Source organism: Anomalospiza imberbis, chromosome 3, assembly GCF_031753505.1.
Source record: "Anomalospiza imberbis isolate Cuckoo-Finch-1a 21T00152 chromosome 3, ASM3175350v1, whole genome shotgun sequence".
Lineage (NCBI taxonomy): Eukaryota > Metazoa > Chordata > Aves > Passeriformes > Viduidae > Anomalospiza > Anomalospiza imberbis.
The window spans coordinates 86,783,190-86,803,534 of record NC_089683.1 but is presented as its reverse complement, the minus strand read 5'-3'; the positions used below and the strand labels follow the sequence as shown (position 1 = coordinate 86,803,534).

At 38.8% G+C, this 20,345-nt stretch overlaps 1 protein-coding gene across 4 annotated transcripts in view; it reads right to left on the bottom strand.

Annotated features, from left to right (window-relative positions):
* Positions 1-19,856, bottom strand: part of LRFN2 (leucine rich repeat and fibronectin type III domain containing 2) — a 162,744-nt gene extending 142,888 nt beyond the window's left edge. Inside the window, exons 1-2 of one of the 4 annotated variants that reach the window (XM_068185542.1) lie at positions 19,487-19,856; positions 18,769-18,976 (exon numbers count right to left, since the gene is read on the bottom strand). The gene's annotated coding sequence lies outside the window, so the exon portion shown is untranslated. The other 3 variants (XM_068185543.1, XM_068185545.1, XM_068185544.1) reach the window with 3 other exon arrangements.
* Between the last annotated feature and the right edge of the window lie 489 nt (positions 19,857-20,345).

Here is a 20,345-nt window from a genome sequence, read left to right as displayed (position 1 = left end):
CTGGCCAGTTGGGAAAATGCCTGAAAATCCCACAGCCAAAGTGTTTTTTCCAAAATGAAAAAAGGTTGTTAAGAACCAGCTATTGCAGACCTGAGAATTTACATAACAGCTGAATTTTGAAAGTTATTTTATGTCCATAAATCCTATTGTGTGATCATTAAAAAAAAAAGAAAACAAAAAACAACTCTTAGAACACCAGAGCACTTAGCACCCCATCTGCATTCAGTATGCTGAGTACATTTGAAAAATCTGACCCTAACATATTCTCTCTAATAGGCTCAAAATGTATTTTTGGAAGCAAATGTGCTTCAAAATGTCACTAACTTTATGTTAGTGACAAAAGTATCAGTGGAGAAAAGTGTAATCACAGTAATTTGAAACCGGCTGTCTAGTATGCAAAAGTACACCTGATTATTCTTCCCTGTTATTCACCACTTTGTCTCAGGATGTGCTTGTACCAGATACAGGCATCAAAACTGATTTTTGTTTTGATAGAATCTCTGAACTAGAATGAGAATGGAATTAAAAGTAAATTGTTAAAATACACATGACATTCCTCATGCAGGGCTACGAAAGACCTTAGAGCCTTTATTTAGCAGGGAAGGATGCAAGAATTTAAAAAAAATAATTAAATTTGGAAAGTGCTGTACAGGTTAGAAAGATATGACTTTGGTGGTTGAGAAAAATCTTTTCAGTTATGTCTTTTAAATTGTGAAGAGACCAAATTAAATAAAATTTTCTTCAAAATTTTCTCCTATATTCCTTACACAAATCTTTAGCTTGGGCAAGAATTAAAGTATTTTAATTTATTTTACTACCCATTATGTTGCTGGCTTTTATTTCATCTTTCTTGTCTGGATTGGCAGGATTAGGCAAATGAGTCCCTCTCTCTGCTGGAGTCCAATCCGTGTCATGTTTTCCTGAACAAACAGGTAAACTGATGTTCAAGTCTGGCTCTCAGAATACTTAAGCAACAACTTTTAAAAGTATATTTTAAAAACCATAATGAAAAAACCCCAAACAACAAAACACCCCACAAAAACCGAGGTTAAAAACCCAAACAACAAACTCCACAAATTCTGTACAGCCTTGTTTTAAGAAACTGTCTTGATTCAGTTTGAAATGCACAAAGAGTAAATAATATCAAATGGTCCTTTATCCAACTGCACAGGGACCATGGACACATGAACACACAGGAGCACAGAGCTCCTGGAATCACATGGTTAGGAAAGAATTTTTTTTTTTTTTAAAGATGGTCCAGTTTAGAAACTGGAGAAGGGAGCCTAAAAATAGGCAGTACTACAAAAGGTAGATTTTGCCACACTCTCATTCGATGTTCAGAGTGATGATTTCTGAATGCTTATGGTTAACGAGACTTAGTATTAGCTAGTGTTTCTTCACAACCACCTTACAAGACCCTTCTGCTCTACAAAACAGAAGTGGTTTTATTTGAAACCTTTCCCCACTGAGATGTGCAAGCAAGAGCAGAGAATTCTGTCTGTTTTCCCACAGAGGTGAAAGAGAGTCCATCTGCCACAAAGCTTTACTGATGTCTCTTTCTGGCCTGGGCGCAGCCCTTCCAGAAGGGACCACAGAGCTCACTGCAACTTATCACCATGCCAGGACTTGCAAAATTTACTATCAGAAAATGTTAAAGTCCTTCTTTTTTGTCTACCAAGAAGCAAATCTCTCTTCCATGTACATCTATTTGTAGATAAAATACATATATATATATATATAAATATATATATAAAACTTATCTCTGTGTGTATATATACATATATATATGTGTGTAAAATCTTTGCTGGGAAGTATCAGCACAAAGGCTGATATGACACAATTACTGCACTTCTTTCAGTCTCCTGGTCATGCATAATGGACAGACATGGTGAATAACAGTCAAAAGAAAAATAGAATTGACAAAAATTAAACTATATGAATTCAGGTGATACAAAATGAGGCTGTTAATGGCATCCCTCTGAAGGAAGCTATCACTAGAAGGCCCTAGAAGGGAAGGGCAGGGAGGGGAAGGGAAGGGCCATGAATATCATTATCTTGACAAATGTGGTGGATGATTTTGCTTAAAGAGAAAGGTGGGTAGATACTTTTAAAATTCCAGCAGTAATTCTAAAGCTGGATAGTAGTTTAAGGTTTCGTCCTCACTTGCAGCATATAATTGAGGCACTATCATTACCTCATTAGTCAAGCACACTGCTGTAAACTTGGAAAATGGCCTCTAAAGGGCTGCTGACACCGCTTGAAGAGTTTTGAGGAAACATTATATTTAGGGACAAATATAATTATTCACCACATGTTTTCTTACTCAAATGAAAGGACCAGATTGTAAGACACAAGCAGCAGACAGCAAGAGCATCATGAATGAAAATGCACAAAGCTAGAGCCATGACAGCACCATGAAAATTTGGTCCTGATTATTTATTGATGCAGTTGTTCACTCTCCAGGACTACATCCCAGGCAGAACCAAGAGACAGCAACATATATCTGTGCTGTAGCACCACTGACCTTAACCCTATTCCAGGCTTTGGGTCTCACTTAATAACAATGGTTAGATCATCTCTTCCTCATCCCCAATATTGTTCATGCCATTTTTTGGGTTTTGGTAAGCTCTTGCAATTTTCCACAGTCTATGGTGTCAAAATTCATACAAAATTGAAGACAGAAAGGGTAGCAGTCTGAAAAAAAAAACACACAGCTCTTGCACTGGCCTTGGAATCACATGTATGAGTTTTGTGTGCTGCTGTCAGTGACACTCCAGAAGAGGTTTTCTTTGCTTTATATGACCAGGCTTACAACCACTTGCAGCTGCCTGTTGAAGAGACAGCCTCTACCCCTTCCTCACCCAGGTGTCTCCTGATTTCCATGCTGTCCATCTGGACTATCTCCGCCTGGCCAGGTGCTGTCATAAAATGATGGTTCTCAGCCCACTTAATTGTCCTCAAGTGACAGATGGGATTTGACTATAGCTGGTAAGCCATAAGTACATGAGGCAGATGAGCAGTTAATTAACAATGCTAGTGTTTCTGTGGAAACAACTACAGACTACACATCAAAAGATGGCCTTATCAAGCCAGTTAGTCCATCTTCTCTCTTCTAACACATTTCTTATCTCATGCAGTACATTAAAAGGTTTGAGTTCCCCTGCGCCCAATAAGCTGCTTTTAAAATCTCAAAGTTTCTATCAACTTTCCTTAGGAGACTGTTTCACAGCCTAATGAATCTTGCTGTCAATAAATCTTTTCTTTCTGTTCAGCCTAAAGATAGTTCTTGAAATATTGAGCAGGAAAGAAAAAAAGAGAAAAAATCTGATAACTGTGTAGAAAAATTTCTAAAAATGGTACTGTTCCTTCATGTTTCTTAGGACACATTAGCACATCTGTAAATGGTTGTATTAGAAAAAGAATCAGTACAGTTTTCTCTTGGGGCAAAGTTTCATTTAATCTTACCACAGAGCACAAATCTAGATATTCTGATTAAAAAAAAAAAGAAAAAAGAGAGAGACAACAATAGAGTATAGGGTGGAATTGAATGGGGTGATCCAAGGAAGAAAGGCAATGCAGTCATAATTTCTTATATTGCAGGCCAAAACCCAATGGTCAATACCTATGAGTCTATCCAAGAAAGGAGTCTCACAAAGTCATTTATTTATTATTCTATCGGTGGTTTATCACTAAGGAAATTTAACAGAACAAGGCACACTGGCCAAGAAAGAAATGAGCTCTTCTGTCTCTTCATTTATCTTGTTGGTAGTTCTTTAGTCTCCCCCCACATCCTATTGTGTCTTGTTTTAGAGGCTTCTGTCTATTCTTGTCTGTCTGAAAAGTTTTCTCTGAAAGATCCTCCGCCATCACAAGCAAAAAATTCCTTGGTAATGAAAGGCTGGTGCCGGTGAATAATTCCACCCATATGAAACTCAGGTCAGCCAGATACTAAATGCACACCAAAAATTCTAAATTAAATCAATAAAAGTTAAAGAAACCATATCTGTTTATTGGTCAGATGTTTACCTGAAAGAATTACCCTATTTGCCATACCTTCTAACGTGTTATGGGGATTGAGCACCATATGCAAGAGCTCAGACTCTTGCACAATCAGAAACCACAGCTTTCCAAATGATCTCTTGTCTATACACTCAGATGTTATCATTATTCAACTTCTAGAAGAACAGTTTCACAAGAGAGAAAGAAGAATACTCCTTCTCCTTTTTCCACCTTAAGAAGTGCATAATACCATTTAATTTTTTTTTCTTAATAAGTAGATGAATGACTACCTGTTCCAGCTGCCAGAGTTCAGTAGCAGCTTCCTTGCATCCACACCAACACAGACAGCCATTGCAACTTTTGAAGAAGTCCAAACTGCAGAGAGAACAATTTTTACCTAACTGGGAGTGAAACACTACAAAAGCTATTGGAAATTTTTGAGCCAGAGACCACAATTATATCAGCATAGTTTCAGAATCTAGGGTGCTAATAACTTAGTTAATTCAGCAGTGAAGCTTTATCTCTATATCCTGGTAGAGGATCACTGCTTCTGCCCACATGTGCAAGCACTGAGTAATTTGCACCTCTTTGCACCCTGCTGGTGCACAGCTGTGGACTCAGCCAAACACGGCGTCCTTCTGTGCCATGAGCCATAGGAATCAGTATCTTGAGTCAAATCAGTCTTAACAAATCTGAATCATGTCATATCTATGGTATATCCAGCCCACTATCTTGTCTCTGCTAGTAGCTAATAGGGAAAACAATCAAAAAATTTAAAAGCAATACAAGCCTTGGGTGATAATTTCCCAGAATAGTCTCTCTCAGCTTCTTAGCTGCTTGTGGTGCAGCTAACATTGTTAGCTGAAGATAATGTCTTTGTGTGTAAAAAACCACCATGTTTTTCTCTTGTTTAGTTCTCCAAATGGTCTATAAATCAAAGCAAACAATTAGAAATCCCTGAATCCTGCAGAAAAGGGTTTCACAGCTTTTCATTATCCCAAGATACACAAGCTTCATTATTTTTTTTCTGGACCTGTCACTTGCCAGTTTAATCTGTTGTCCTGTAAGACTTGTATTGGAAGAGACACAGAACAAATATATTTTTCATGGTCTTAGATATCTTTATCATATCAAACTAGAGTAAATTCATTCCAAGCTGCAGTATTCAATCATTCTTTGTCTAAAAGCTTATCCATCCATCCATCTATCCATGCTCTCCTTCTCTGCATTTTTTTCAGTTCCTCTTCTAGGACCAGAATTGTGCAACATCATTGATGAGAGCACCAAAGTCTCTAAACAGCTGAAGCTGCACCCAAATGGGCTGTTGTAGAGACAGAATTGTACTGGTGGATTTCTGTTAGGATCTGTTTATTGCCAGTGGCAACGGATGATTTACTGTCACTGGATATCCATCTGCAGTACCTACAGAGCAGTACCACTCTGTACCAAGCAGAAAAGCTCACGCAGCACTTTCCAGGGATGCTCAATAGTATTACAGGCTCTAGACCCCTAAACTTTAATTTCTCAAGCTAGAAAGTACAGGAAGTTATCTCACCAAATAAGGAGATGTTTGTGGCTCAGCTAAAATCTCTCCCTTCTGCTATTCTGCTTTGTTATACAATAAAATAAATAAAATCATGAATGAATCATCACCTAAAAAGTCTCAGGAAATCATAAATCACATGTTTATTGATGACACAGTGAGTAAACCCTCTATATTTAATAACTACCGCTTTTCTTACTTCTCTTATGGATTATGTGTGTTAATCACACTGGTGATTTTTGAATATTTATTGTTTTTTTCTCTGCTGTAGTTGTATATTAGATGCTTTCACATCAAGAAGAACAAGTAAACATGCTGCTGCTGAATGTATTATGGGGGGAATCAGCGTGAGACATTAAAATGAAGTTTTTAACAGGAAGTGCACCTTCATTCAACTGAATGTCATGGGAGATGAAGCATGTACAAGTAATTATGGGAAATATCAGTGCAGCTAACAGACACAGAGGTCCACTATCCTGTTTTGGGTAACTGAGGTTTGGACAGCTGAGACAGGATTGTAGTCTATAGTAGGAGGGACTAGTTGCAATTGAGACAAACTGCACCAATGTGAAATCAGTGATCAACAGCTGCAGTGCAGAACTTTATTTGGTTTGATGGCTTTTTTTTTTTGTTGTTTGTTTCTTAGTGCAGGCTTAAAGGCTGCACTGTAAAAGTGGTAAGAAAAGCTTGCATCAAGGGATTTAGGTATTTTTCTTTTCCTGAGTTTACATAAATAACTATAAATCTTCTAAAGTAAAAATTCTACTCTTTTTTTTTTTTTTTTCATATGAACCATTTATGAGCAGTTTGCACATTTTCTCTGTGAATAACTAGATCAATGATCTTAGGTCACCTGAGCTTTCTGATTTTGCTAGACTGACCATTTTCACTACCAGAGACTGAGGTTATGTTTACATGCACAATGAGGAGAGAGAGGTGAGAAGTTCTTGGTCTCTTCATCTGAAAACTAAAGGAATAAAGCAACCATGAGCTGACATAAATTACATCCTTCAGAACTTCAGCTTTTCAGCTGAAGGAGCCCTAAAAATTAAACGGCCAAATAAATCTTAGGTGTAGCATAATAAAAGCAGAAAATTTGTGTATATAATATGAATAAAAGGTTTCAGTCCACCACTGGAATAAAACAATTATATCATTTGAATCTCTCCTAGTGTGAATTTTATCAGTAATTCAGTATGCCAATTTATGATAATAAGTAAAATATATATGTGGAAGAGTGGGTTTGACTGGATGTATGCTTGGATGATTTCTAGCATCCCTAGCAAGATGGAAAGCTTAATATATCTTGGTTTTTTTTTTTCTGTTTTTTTTTTTTTTTTCTGTTTTTTTTTTTTTTGTTAGTTTGTTTGTTTGGTTTAATTCCAGTTGCTGGTATATCCATATCCCTCCCAAATCAATATTAAATAAACATAGCAAAAATAAGCAGGAAGATAATACATGTGATGATTACTTTCTTCAACTCTATTAGAGCATGTAAAAATTGTACAAAAAAAATTCAGTGGCTCCCACTTTAGCTAAGTCTTGCTATTTGAGTACTGTTTTCATAATAGTCTTGCTGAAATGGAAAGCCTAAATGAAGCTCTCCAGTGGGCTTACTCGTGTAGGCACAGCTCACTCTGTCGCTGCTGCAGCACAGCTCTGGGATTTGATCTGTTTTCCATTCCTCTGGCTTAGTACTACCTCACCATTGCCTCAGCCTCAGCAGGATGACAAAAGCCAGTTTGATGGCTAACCCAACAACTCTGCTGTAGGCACTGTGCATGGTCACAGAGAAGTTTAAACCAAAACCTACGTGCCAATTTTCTCAGTTAAGGAATAGTAACTCTACCTCAATTTTCATGGAAAGCAACGGGGATCAATTCATTTGCTCAGAGATCTGGGTGGAAGATGTGCTAAAAGCAAAAGTTTTCACTGCAGTGTCAGCATGCCAACATACAGCCTCCAAAAGCTCTGCACTCTAGGAAGATTTTGAAGAAAGGATGAATAAAGGATGAATAAAGTGTCAGGATCCCCTCATTCCTCATTCCCCTTTGCCATGGTTTAGAATGATGAATCACATGTTAATGATAGTCCCTGAAACATTTAAAAGTGGAGCGGTTGCAGGATCACTTTTACACGTAGCAAAATATGAACCATGGACCATGCAACAGCATTTTTAGTATGAAGGGTATTGAGCTGCTGCAGGTGGCTCCTCTACCACAGGAAACTTTTTACATTTCTCAGCTGCTTCTTTTACTTTTCAGTTATCACAGAGCATTGACAGTGAACTCCTTCTTAATTCATTGATGATTACTTGTGGCCCCTCTCAGCCCCCATTGCTTCTGCACAGATTATATTTCAGAGGTTAATTTGGAATTGTGATGGTCTGCTTTGCCTTGGTACAAGCCTCCAACTCAAATACCACATGTTCCTTGCCATTTTACCTTCATATTTCCTGTCCTATTAACCTTAAAGCAAATTCAGCATCTTTATAACCTGTTATATTTAGAGAGCCTTTGAATTATCTGTTCCCTTTCTGCATAACCATCCACAAAGAACAGACCTAGCAGGACAACAAAACAAAAAAATTGAAAAGGAAAAAAGAAAAAATTCTACAAAAAGAAGTGGTGTTATTGCTGTATGGCTATCAGTGAATGTTAAGAATTATTGTTTAGAAACTGTTTAGAATTTGTGTTTAGAAGAATTATGTTAAGAAAGCATAATTTTATCAGAAATTGAGAGAAAATTTTGACTTATTTAGATTAGACTGTCTCATTAAAATTTGAAGAATATCTGCTTTCCAGAAAATATAAGAAGTTATTTTCTGTAAAAATAGCACAAAATGCCACATTAAAGCTTTAAACATGATGTAAAGTTCAATTTCATTTAGAAACAAAACTCATAAACATTCCAGACAAAAATATTTTAAAAGACAGAACATATGAAGATATTGTTGAATAATATCCCTCTCCCCCTCCCACAACATACTCAGGAAGCTATTTTGGACAAAAACCTATTCCCTAATGTAAAAAGCTCATAGAATCATAGAATGGTTTAGGTTGGAAGGGACTGTATAGATCAGCTAGCTCCAAGCCCCCTGCCATGGACATAGGCAGTTCTGCTTGCCCAGGTTGTTCAAAGCCCCATCCAAACTGGTCTTGAGCACTTCCAGGGATGGGACATCCTCTGCTTTGGTGGACAACCTGCTCCAGTGCTTCACCACGCTCATGGGGAAGAATTTTTTCATAATATCTAAGCTAAGCCTGCCCTCACTGATTTTGAAGCAATTCCCCCTTGTCCTGTCACTTCCTGGCCTTGAAAAAAGTCCCTCTCCATCTTTCTTGTAGATTCCCTTCCGGTACGTGAAGACCACAGCCATGTCATCTGAAACCTTCTCTCTTCCAGGCTGAACAATCCCAGTTCTCTCAACTTTTCCTCATAGGAGAGGCACTCCATCCTCTAAGCAACTTGATGACCTTCCTGTGGTTGTTCTCCAACAGGTTCATGTCCTTGCTGTGCTGGGGACCTCAGAGCTGGATGCAGCACTGACAGTGAGTTCTCAGCAGAGGAGAGCAGAGGGGCAGGATGCTGTTTGGCTTTCACGTTTGGCTCTGAGCTGTGAGTGCACATTCCCGGCTCATGTCCAGTCTCTCACCCAGTAGCACCCCCAAGTCCTTGTCCCCAGGGCTGCTCTTGATCATCCCCCAGCCTGTGTTGATACCAAGGCTGCCCCATCCAGGTGCAACACCAGCACCTGGTCCTGTTAAACCTCATGAGACTCCCCTGGGCACACTTCTCGAGCTTGTCCACAACCCAGGCAGACTGGAGATTCTTCACCAGCTCTCATTAGGTTGTGTGTCTCCTTTTGTTGACACAGGTGCTCTCCCTGAGTGGAACCTTTATCTTCACTGGTCTATAAACACTTTGTAAACGTCAGTACTGCTAGGCCTAAGTCAATTCTCTGACATTTGTTGCCATTATCTCTGTTACAAAGGCAGAAGTGAAAAGCAGAGTTTATACCTATGACCAAGAAAGCATCTAACCATATGTACACATTATACATATATGTTTAATTATTTCAAAAATGGAATTAAAAGGGTGAAAATTAATCAAAAATACTTTTTTTTTTTTTGAGCTGACTTGCCATTTTCTTATTTAAACAGGAAAAAGATCTTTTGTTTCAGGTGGACTCATTTCACCTTTCCAAAAATATTTATTGAATCTAAAGTAGAAACATAATTACCCAAGCATTTAATTTCAAATTACCATTTCCATTTTAGAAGTGACCTAATGTATAATGCACGAAAGGGGAAACTGGAATTTTGGAAATGTACTTTTCCAAATTTAAGCAAATTGAAAATTGTTTTCCCTTTTTCTTTGCAGTCAACTGTGGGCTTTTGCAAAACTTGTGCAGTAAGCCCTGCACAGACTGTTTCTTGCAAGCCTACTTTGTCTTTAAGGCTTTAACCAAAGCCTTATTTGATTGCTTCCTTCTTCAGTTTTTTTCCTGCAAATAAATGAAAATATTTTAATACACATGTACGTCAAAGGGGCTGGTACTGCCGTTCCTTTCTCCTGTGAGATGCCAGGATTTACTGGATATCAATTTTAAAATGCACTGTGATACAGTCTACATTTTTTTATTATTTTTAATAGTGGTTAGAAGGATCAATTTCAAAAAGAAATTGTTTTTATTATTTAATTCTTACTTTATTTTTTTATCTCATCCCAGGGTATTGATGTTTCTCTGAATGCCTAAAACACCTGGACATTTGAATATCACAGTAGTCAAATAGTCTCAGAAAAATTAATGGAAATTCCAGTGACCAGTATCAGTTAATGTCACCAAAGCTTAGAATTTATCAACAGAATTTTAAGGAATCAACTTTCTCTGGAGTATCAATTTACAAAGGCCTACTAGTAAGCTCAAATATCCTTTTCTTGTGTGAGATAAATATGATTTTATTACTTGGTGCCCTATAAGCATTCAGCAATATCTGTTATTCTTTGACACAATCAAACAAAAAGAACTGTGTGTTGGCAAGGTAAATGTTTTTTTCTTGTTCCTGGTAAGACTACAGAAATAAAAACAATATTCTTTTAACAAAAGGATGCAACAATAGAAGGAGCATAAAATAGGTTACAAAATAAATTTATAGCTACAGAAGAGATTGTTTTGAGACAAAGTGGAAATTATTCTGAGAATGACAACCTAAGAGCCCATATTCTTTACAAATAGCTCTCAGATAATGCTTTGTTTAAATGTTAGAAAGGCTTTGAAAATTTAATCAGGAGTGGAAGGAATGGAAGCAAAGGTCCAAAACTGTGTTCTTTTGTTCTTAAATATTTTTGCCACCATATGACTAAAGTCTCTGCAAACATGGTATAATCAGCTTGGGGCAGGAACACTGAAGAAGCATCCCTCTGAAAACAGACTTAATTTTCTGCAGAAATGAAGTCTCAAAGTGCAATTTGCCTTTACCTGAGCTAGGAAGACAAGACATATTTAGGAAGAACATCTGGCTGCAGAGTTCATTTTTGCTCTTCATGTACTTGTCAGTATAAAGAAAAGAGAGGAGTGATTGTGAGAAATGTGAGGAATGATAGTGAGAAAATTACATCGTACGCTAAACTTGGGAGGCTTTCTATTTAGGATTTCCTAAAAGATACTTGGTTTCTATAACAGGACTTTTGTGGAATACTTAGTTTTAACAAATGTATTAAGCTCATCACCATTTCATGATAAAACAACACCTGCTATTAAAAAAAAAAAAAGAAAAAAGTTGAAAGAAATTCCTTAAAGTAAACATGATTAGACTAACATATAATAAGCAAAAAACCTATGTAAGAAGAAGAGAGAGCACAGCCTAACCTTTGTTCTCAGGTCTTCCTCCACTGTGTGGTGAGATGGTGGTGTAAGGACTGGTATATCTGCGTACAAAGTCTACCCCTACTAGGTCTCAGTTTCAGTGAGGTCACTACATGATCTCTCTGTGATTTAATGCTAACTACAGCACCATGGGAGTAGCAGGATATATCAAATGAGAGGACAAGATCAATGAGCTCTGCTGTAAAGAACTGCAGCAGCTGTTACTTGGCCTGAAGGCATTATTTATTTTAAATGTAAATCCTATGGTTGAGATAGAATGTGGTATAACTTTGATTTTTCTATTCTGCGGTAGGACACTGACATAGGATAGAAGTCACCAGTGCACAGAAATTCACCATGTCCTATCTCAGCCTTCTTACAGGAGGATGGAGTTGTTCCTTTTCTTGGCACAATCCAAAATATAGTGAAGTTTCATGAGAAATAGACCTACAAGGTCATCACAGACCTTTGTTTTGCTGCTCATAGCATTAGACAAATGAAAAAGTTGTAAAAGAGGTAAATAAAAACACTAAGATGAGCATGAAATGCAGACATTAGACATCCAGCACAGAAGGGAATGTCAGCCCATCATCTGCACACTCTCTGGGAAAGATATTATAAGAGGGACCTGGCATATTTTAGATGGTCTTTCACATTAACCTGAAAGCTTGTTGCTAGGTTGTGCTGGGAATTGAGTGGTTATAAGTATTAGCTGATGATAAGAAACTATTTATGTTCAGTCCTGAGGAAAAATAAAAAAAAAATAGCTTCTTCACTCAACTCACTGATCCAGGGAGGTGAAAGACTGAGACATCAGAAACAAATGCACAAAAGGCTTGAGTACATTTTCTCATGTTCACCAAAAGGCTAGAACAGGTTAGATGTGATAAATAAAACAACCTCGAGTGGCTGAGAGAGGTATCAGCTATGTATAGTGTGACCAGTGACACGCATCCTAAGTCTGTCTTTAGCCTAGCCTGGTACTCTTTCTCAGTGGAAAAAAGTGTCATACCAATAACTAAAGAGACAGAAACCTCTTAGCTTTACCACAGCTGATTTTGCTTTCTGTCTTCCCTCTCATCCTACCCAAATTTCTCCAATTTTTCTCCCAATGTTACTCTCTTTGCTCTCAGGGTATTTGCTCTCATGAATATGCATCAGGCTGCACTTCAGCTTCTCTGCTCTGACTCTCTGTCAGTATGACCAATTCTCTCCAATTCACATGAAACTGCTGTCACCCACCCCTGGATCTGAAAGAAAACATTATAAATTAATGCTCCTGAAATTTCTCCCACCAGCCAGAGGCCTGTCAGGTCCAGTGATGGGAGACCATGGACAGAGGAAAGCTCATTCTCTGTGAGACTCCTGGCCACACAGTAGAACTGTGAAGTCCATGAACAACCTTGACCCTCATCTCAAGAAGGTATCACTGTCAAAATGCATCTGTGGAGCCGTGAACAGATGTAGTTGCGCTAATAAGGAAAGGTCACACTATCCTTCCAAAGTGGGTGTCTACTGAAGAATTCATGGCTCAGTGGGCTACTTGGTCATGTGAAATGGGATTAGTGAATACTCACATATCTCACAGAGGAATTAGTTAATTTGCAGAGATAATTACAAGATTAAAAAAAAAAAAAAAACCCCAAACCAGAAAAACACAAAAACCCTTGATCTTCTTCTTCTTCTTCATGAGAATTTCTGGGAACAAACACATTTTCCCATTTTTCTACTGAACATTTCCAGAGGAGATAAGTTATCTGACCTGACAACAGGGACAAAGTGCAGTCAATAGTTTGGAGAGCAAGTAATCAATGTTGTACCCTTATTTAAAAACCAATATACTGTAAATATATGCCATCAGCAGTGATAACATTCACTTACACTAAAGATAAGTCCTACAAAATGCCAACTACTGCTCAATTTAGGAAATCAACAAAATGGTCTCAGTCCAGATAATTTATTTTCTATCAATACAGTTTGGTCTTTTTCTTTCTCAGTTTAGTCTTCTTGTTTCACACCCAAACCATGCAGAGCTTTCTGAGTATCATGTATGTTTAGCTATTCACAGGAATATTCACAAATGGAAGGAGATCAAATGTCTACTGAAATGATTGGAAGATTCTGATTTTTATCTCTAAGGAGACAGACATTTGTTGTTGGCTATTTTTAAACCAGACAGGGAATGCTGAACAAGCCATGACAGGCACTTTTTTCATTCGACTTTTCCTTTTGCCATTTGACTGCTCATTGTTTTCATTCTGTACTGAAAGGGCAGATAGATTTTTTAAAATGCTGTTAACTGAGGGATCTAATATAAATCCTGGTACAGCCAGTTCTTCCTTTGTAGCACCCATACAGGTGCTGCTCTCTTGCTGATAATCACAGCCTATCCATCCTGTCACTGCAGCAGAGGATGTGGCATGTTTAAGACATCCTCTTTTCCTTTCCCATTCTTAGTTTTTATCTTTGGGCTGTAACAAAAGGAGGATTACTCATTCTGACCATCATGTAGACTGAAGTTTTTCTGAGGAGCTTAGACACGACAAAGGGATGGCTAAGGGCTCTTGGTAACTGGTGCCATATTGAGCCCCCTTTGCTCCTCAACCTGTTAAAGCAAATTGCTCCTCTAAAGGCAGAGGAGGAAAAATTCCTTACTTGTCCACCAATGCATGTATTTCCTCCAACCTCAATCGTGCTTGGTCACCACAATCCGTGTGACTTAATCAGATTTAGGTTTTTCATAGTCTTTCCTTCTCCCAGCCAAGTCAGCTCAATCTCTACTGTCCTAACTGGACAACTGCAGCAATTTGTCTCAGTCCTGCACATAAAGATCTATGCACCACTCTCACCTACCTCTTCTGGCTTCAGGAAAATAGTCACACTGATGATTTTCTGCACCAGTGCCACACACGTGTTTTCCAGGGATTTTCAGTGCAACATTAGCTCTATTAAAATAGACAAGATGCTTTCAGCCATCATGTACTTTCTGTTGATTTTATCCTTAATCCAGCTTCTGTTCTGCACTGGGATGCATCAGCCCTACCTCTCAACTTCTGACCAACCACTGTCCAGGACCCTGGATTTACTGCTATTCCAGGACCCTCTCCTTATCTCACCTCTTTCCATAACCCCACAGTGGCAGCAGATCTGCCAGAGGATTAGAGACCTGTTCCTTCTTGAGGTGTGATTAGCAGAAGCCTCCTAAATGCTCCATTTTACTGCTTATACTATTGCTGCAGCTATCCCCTCCTACCTGCTGTTATTCATCTGCCATATCCTCTCAATGTATAAATTTTCCATAGCTGGAGAAATTATTCCAAGAGCAAGCTCTCAGAGGCCTTGATATCTCACAGCATTTGTTGCCAAGACACCCCTAGAATAATCCCTTTTGGTCAAAAATAAATTGATTTCCAGGTAAGGTTTGGCAGGCAAAATTTTTTTGGTTCCTTGAGTAAAAAAAAAAAAAAAAAAAATTACAATGTCTACAGTTTCCTTGTCCCAGACTGAAGGTATTTAAGCTTTCTAATGAACCAGAAATGTTTAATTCCAGTTCAACTCACAGATTTGCTTGTCCTTTAGCAAAATGGGATTTTATGATCAAGTTTCATATGAATTATTTTCAGTTTTCATACAAAATAGATGAACTGGAAATAATAAAAATTATCTTCCAGAAAGAATGTAAGGTAAGGTGTTCTGGAAATTTTGTTTCTACAGTTTTTTAGTCAGGAAATTTCTAAGACTGACCATTTCCCAGTGTTCCTGTCTGTTAAAAATATTTTTCCTACAAAAACAAAAAACATTTATACTGGAAAACTCCCATTCAGCTCTGCCTTCTATGCAGATCAATGATGATTCTGCATGGGGGTAGACCCTGACAGCACATCTTTTTCTTTCTCCCATGTTTTCAAATCAGATTTTTTTTAAACTGAAAAGACGTTTTCTGACTTTTACTGCTGCTGCTCATTTTATATGCTGAAGTTGCTATCCTGGATTTGTCACCAGTGTTTTTCCATAAAGATGAGGATATTATCAGAGACCCATATCATGGGTAAAACAAAGAAAATGACAGGAAGAGAGAATAATCAGAAAAAATGTCATATAAAAATTCTGAAGTACAGTGACAATCTCTGATCCAAGGGATGCAGAAATACTCCTAAATTACACACTCTTTTCCCAGTTTTCCATGTCACATCACTGTGGGCCTTCTAATGGCATATTTGCATATCTTAATTTCATGCCAAGATTTGTCGTTTAGCCATGCAGGAGGTAGTTTGAGTTCCTAGAACCAGAAGTATCACTTACAGGCTTTCCTCTCTCTCTGTGCATCCTGGGTGGAGCTGGGTTGGGCAGAGGGTAACAGCTGGCCCTTCACTGCAGCACTGCATCATGCTGATTTATGATTTGTGGGGTTTGTTTTTATTCCGGTGCACTCAGATGAAACCCTGTCTTTTGTCACAAGTTTCAGTTGATAACTGGGAGCTGTTCAGCCCTTTCCAAGCACATGTGGCCTCTGGACACTGACAGAGTAAATCTCAGCCCCTTGGTGAGATCCTCAGTTGCTAGAATTAGTTGCTAGAAGTAGTCAAATTCTACATGGTAAAAGAAAAGAGGGAAAAGAGAATACAAGCAATAGTCTATTTGGTGTCGGGCAGTAAATTCCAGTCACCTGGACTGGTTTGAAGAAGCCACAGATGTCTTCCTTTAAAAAGAGTGTTACTGCTTTTCAGTTCAGCACCTAGAAGACAATTAGCCTCTCCACAAAAAGCAACCCATGACAGCACACTTGGACAAACATGAAGAAAGTAAGGCTGAGTGCTCAGGCCAGGGGAAAAAAAAAAAATACTGAGTACACAGTTGGAACAAATTATCCATCTTCTCCCACAGGTGATCTTTGTAGGTCAAGGCAGAAATGCATTAGCAATGCAAAATGGGATTTGGGAGTGAACAGTCATCATCCCCTCCCTCACCTTTGTGAGGGTGGGTAGCAAATGCAGCTTCAAGGGTTTTCAGTCCACGGGTTTTTCAGCAGGGAGTTAAATCACTTGAAGAATATTGCCGCCTACTATGAGTTAAAACTTGATAATTTTGAATCAGTCTCCCATTTTGCTTTTTGCCCACAAGTACAAAAAAAAAGAACTGGGGGGAGGGGGCGGATAAGATGGGTCTCATATCATTACATTGCAAACTTGAGTCAGTGGTCAGATTCCTCAGCAAAGAGGGGGAGCAGAAGCACTCTGACTAGGATTGCTGGGGGCTGTCAGCTTGGGTCCCCCTGAGCAGCAGGCAAAGTGGAGGCAAAGGGGCAAGGCTACACATGCCATTTGTACTTCCCATTAGGAAAAATGGTCAGTAATGGCCCAATTGTAAATCTAAACAAGAAGCACCGAAGCTGTGAAGTGCAGCAGGGGCAGAGAGGACAGCAGCAAACAGGGGCTCTGAGGCTGGGTCACATTTCTCACCCTTTATGGTGCACCAAGGGGGGCCAGCTTGCCTGTGTGCCAGTGCCCTACACAGCCAGATACTGGGGCACACCTGGTCCAGAGTTACCCTAAAGAAACCAGAGCTGTGCTAGGGAGAGCAGATCAGATACTGTCTCTGATCCAAGAGGTGATGCAGATCTTTGCTGGGTTTCATGGGTTAGAATAGCTTAGCTTAGCATGAATTTTTGCTACCTGTCTCCTGGCATTGTTTATTTTTTGCACCCCCTCTCTCCCTGAGAATTAGAAGCAGTTTCAGGGAAGGTCTGGAGCTCTTCTTCATGCTGCTGCGATGTGGCAGCTCTGAGCAGAGCACACATGAGAAGCACTCTGTTGTGCTCAAGTGGTGATCTCTGGGCAATGCAAACTCACCACTGACATAGAGCAAGCTGTAAACAAGGGGACTGCAACCAGCCTGAAACACAACAGGAGTGGAAGTAATTATTTTTCTGCCTTCTTTCTCATCACAAGCCTAAATTTGCTTTAGTACAGTCTCTGTACACATCAAGGTCCAAGAAGAAATTGATCCCCTGCATGGCAATGTTTCCTCTTTCTAGAGGAACAGAAAATCCCCATGACAATTGTGCTGCATCTGCTGGACTTACCCATGCTGAATATTTTATTATAAAATTAAGAGATGTTGATTTAACTGTGACTTTATAGACTGATAAGATTCTTACTGTTTCTCTCCCTCCTCATCAAAAGAGTTTTGCTGTCATAGTAATCCCAAAGATTGAATAGATAAAATAAACCTTATTTCTCTTAATACCTCCATGGCACTACACCAAAAATACTAGATCAAATAGTCTGAAAAGAGAAAATTATTCTTGCTTTAAATCAATATTATTTATCTCTTCTGTGTAGGTATGAGTTACCCAGTTTAAGAACCCTTCCTTACATACACTACAACAACTGACCATTTTACATTTCCACTGACTATCTACCAGACTTGGACTTGTTGACTTCACTGCCAATTTCTTTTACCCCATCAGTTCCTTTCTTTTATTCCGTCATGCACTTGCTTTGTGTCCTAAATGTGTGCATACATCCATGCAAATCAGAGAGAGATTCAGTTTCCATTTTGCTATATCTTGTACTGTGCTGCCACTTGGATGCTTCCCCCACCCCAATTCTCAGTACATTTAATCTTCCTGAGAGCATATATGTCTGCTGACATCAGATAGACATGACAGAGCATATACCTGTTTGTGTACCCCATCCCCCACATGCCGATCTTGCCAGTTCTGGACATCCATCACCAGTGGCATCGCCTTACCAAGAACAACAGCCTCTGTGACAGCAGACACTGAAGTGGGTGCCCACTGCCCTTCACTCCCTTCCCTTCTCTATCTGTTCCTACGCCTTCTGTTTCTTCAGATGACATTTGCCAATGTCCTCACTTTTACTCTCCTGTTTTATACACAGCAGAGTTGATGTGTCCAGCAAAGTTCTTCCTTAGCATTGTAGGATTTACTAATTCCTCAGAAAACTGAAATTGCTTTCACTCTATTCCTCAGTTCTTGCTTTATTAGAAACCAAATGATTATTCTTTCTTTTAAACATTTTTCCATCACTGTTTAAAAATTATCATAAAAAAGTCCTGTTGACTCTAAACAAATATTGGTTTTGAAGTGTCTTTTCATACCATGAGGGGCAGAAAGCAAACTGAGATCCATTGATCTACATGAACAATCTTATTTAAGCTAACATGAAAAGGGAGATAAAGTTATACATTTCTCCAATGCTTTAAGATGCATGACTGAGACATTTTTTGCCATCAGAGGTAGCTGTCTATAAAATGTTTTGGGTACATATCTATATATAGTTTATGTAATAACTACACAGTTTATACATACATAGGAAAAAAACCTTGCACTTACCTTTGAGAAGTAACATTTATCCAAGGTTTGGTAAAATAGTCTCAGACAGGCACTTAGACCTTCTTCCTATTCCATGCATCCTTTTTTTCAAAAGAAGATAGAATCAGAAAAATCCCAGTTAATCTCTAGCAAACCAAAATACAGACAAGATTGTTTGTCAGATGCAGCCTGATTCAGTGAAGTCCGAGTGTGTCAATCCCTGAGACTTCTTGTCCAGTAATATCCAAAGCACAAAAAAAGGAATGAAAAAAACAGGAAAAGAAAGAGAATAAAAAAGAGTGAATAATTTGTAATTTTCCTTTGTGATTTAAAAAACCCTGTCTTGGAGGACTAAGCAGCCTGCAGGCTTTTTGAGCATTCTGATCCTAGTGCATCCCAAGGTAACACATGCATTTCAGTACTGCAAGTCTTCAAGTTCATACAAGCCAGCCCAGCTCCTGTGTGTGTGCGTGTGTGTTGGGGTGGGGGCTGAACCGTACCGCGGGGGGAAGAGAGGCAGCGAGATACAGACACACACAGTCATGCAGAGATGGAAGAAGGAAAAACAGCAAAGTGGAGTGATCTCACAAAGTGCTCTAGATGGCAGAGCCTGCACGGCTTGTAATAAAAGCAATGTGCACACACAGGAAAAAAAAAAAAAAAAAAGAAAAGGAAAAAAAACGATAGAGAGTGAAAAACCGGAGAGAACTAGCAGGCAGCTTCAGGAATTTCTTCTTACCTCTTCTGATGATGCAACATGCAGAAAGTGCTTTGTACTGCATAGGAATCCGCGCAGGCACAACTCAGTCAGACCCCTCACCTCTGAAATAAATAAATATGTACCATAGGAAAGGGAATAAAACCATAAACCAGATGAAACAAGGGTACAAAAAGAAGCTAATAAACAAATAAGAGTGTCAGGGAGGAGTGCTAAGTGGGCAGGAGGCAAATAGCTGGTAAAGAAAGAGGCATCCAAACTCTGGGTCCTAACAGAGATTGGCTCTGTAATTATGTGGCAAACCACTGCCCTCTAAGCCATTGCATAATAATAGAAACCTAATCTGTGTAGACACAGCCTGACATGCTAAATCCTCAGGAGCTACACTCAACATTTGTCAGTAGAAAGCCTGTCAGTCCTCTGGGGGCAGAGGAAGAGGAGGGAAGACAGAAGAGGAGAGAAATTTTACTGCAAAATGCATAAGCTGCAGTTGCAAAGAGCTCTCAGGTGTTGCCAATGCTTGAAATGTTATAGTGGAAGTCATATATATCTGTATCAATGTAGGAAAATATAGATAAAAACCCATATGGGGAGCTTAGGGACGCAGTTTAGTGGCGGATTTGGCAGTGCTGTGTTAAAAGTTGGGTTTGATGATCTCAGAAGTCTTTTCTGACCTAAACCATTCTGTGATTCTAATAGCACTGTCAACTTCATTCATTCTATTTAATACCAGAAACAATTTTCCCTTGCTATGTTTTAGAAACTTAAATGACAAGGAGAAGAACATGTACAGGGATTGCCCATGTTAAATAGTATTATTTCTAATGCTGATGGCAAGAAAGTAGTAATAGTTTTCTTTTTGTACTGAACAGTATTGCAA